We start from the raw sequence: 594 nt of genomic DNA on the forward strand, positions 1-594 counted from the left end.
TAATCCTGTTGCAAGATTTCAAAATTCTCAAGATTAGAATTTACAGACATTAATAAACTAATTTCAAGAGTATAAGAAGTACAATTAAAAACATCTAAGTTCTGTGAGGCTTACAAGCTTGAGTTCAGAATTAGCACAAGTTTAGGTTTTTAAATCCTTAATAATTAAATGATCTGCAAATAGTGCTTCATCTTGAATTCCCCATGATCAGAACATTACTTAAAAGTCCTAGTGCTGAATTTCAGCAGCTGATTAATTTAAAAAGTCATTATTGAGAGCGATCTATCAGTGTCCAGCTGAAGAATGCACAACCTAATTAACAGGTAAAACAGAATAAACTAAGAGCCCCTGAATAAATATTTGACTTGTTATAAAAGCATAAGCTTAAATATGCAAACAAAGCCACTTAAAATAACAGGTTTAATTTTATAAAATATCAGGTTCTATTTCTTTCCATTTGTTAAATTGGAAATTTGTTAAATTAAAATCAAATGTATTGACTGAAAAATTATATATATATATATATATATATATATATATATATCTCACTTTGTTGTACCCCTGAAACTAACACAACATTGTAAATTAACTATA

Source organism: Stenella coeruleoalba, assembly GCF_951394435.1.
Source record: "Stenella coeruleoalba genome assembly, chromosome: 1".
Classification (NCBI taxonomy): domain Eukaryota; kingdom Metazoa; phylum Chordata; class Mammalia; order Artiodactyla; family Delphinidae; genus Stenella; species Stenella coeruleoalba.